Source organism: Leucoraja erinacea, chromosome 12 (assembly GCF_028641065.1).
Source record: "Leucoraja erinacea ecotype New England chromosome 12, Leri_hhj_1, whole genome shotgun sequence".
NCBI lineage: Eukaryota > Metazoa > Chordata > Chondrichthyes > Rajiformes > Rajidae > Leucoraja > Leucoraja erinaceus.
The window spans coordinates 1,378,657-1,379,978 of NC_073388.1; positions in this window are offsets into that span (position 1 = coordinate 1,378,657).

The following is a 1,322-nucleotide window of genomic DNA, read 5'->3' on the forward strand; positions in this document are numbered from 1 at the left end:
GACGTTTCACAGAGTGCTGGAGTAACTCAGCGGGTCAGGCAGCATCTGTGGAGAACATGGATTGGTGACGTTTCACAGAGTGCTGGAGGATGAGAAGGGATCTTATTGAAACATATAAGATTATTAAGGGTTTGGACAGGCTAGAGGCAGGAAACATGTTCCCGATGTTGGGGGAGTCCAGAACCAGGGCCCTCAGCTTAAGAATAAGGGGTAAGCCATTTAGAACGGAGACGAGGAAACACTTATTCACACAGAGAGTGGTGAGTCTGTGGAATTCTCTGCCTCAGAGGGCGGTGGAGGCCGGTTCCCTGGATGCTTTCAAGAGGGAGCTAGATAGGGCTCTTAAAGATAGCGGAGTCAGGGGATATGGGGAGAAGACAGGAACGGGGTACTGATTGGGGATGATCAGCCATGATCACATTGAATGGCGGTGCTGGCTCGAAGGGCTGAATGGCACCTATTGTCTATTGCCATAGGTTTAAGGTGAGAGGGGCAAGTGGTGGGTGCCAGGTATGTGGGTGCCAAGGGTGGTGGTGGGCACAGAGAGGGTGGTGGCAAATGAGAGGCTTTTAGATAGACACGTGGATGTGCAGAGGTATTGGATCACGCGCCGACAAAGGAGATTGGTTGGTTGGTATCATGGGCCATGATGGGCCGAAGGGCCTGCTCCTGTATTGTACTGTTCTATGATGGTTTGGCATGGACTCGATGGGCCGAAGGGCCAGTGTCCACTCTGTATCCTTTCCACCAAGCAATGCCCTGGGGAAATGTGACCATCTACCTGAGAGATGGTTTTATACACCTCGAGAAGGTCACCCCTCAGCCCCTGCATCCGAGGCAGACCAGCCTATCCGCTCTGTCCTCATGCCTCAAGTCCCACCATAGGGAGAACGTGCAAACTCCACATAGACAGGCTGTACCCGCTGCACCACTCCTCACCACCCGGCTGGCGGTTTGCGACTGAATCTGATGTTGACTGCACTGCCTCTCACATTCCTGCCACCACCACAGGCATTGCACAAGCCCCGTCCCTGTGTCCACAAATGCTGCACTGTTATAGCACTAAGATTCAACTCCGAGTCTGGCCCAGTGGCTGCAACTGGGGGTGGAGGGGGGGGGGGGGCAGAGAGGGGGGGGGGGGGGGGGGGGGGGGGGGGAGAGAGAGAGAAGGAGAGGGTGGGGGACAGAGAGGTGGCAGAGAGGGGGGGGGAGAGAGAGAGAGGCAGACAAAAGGGATGCAAAGAGAGAGGTGTAAGCAGGGGGAGAGAGAGAGGAGAGGGAAGGGGAGAGGAAAGAGAGAGGAGAGGGAGGAGAGGGGGGAG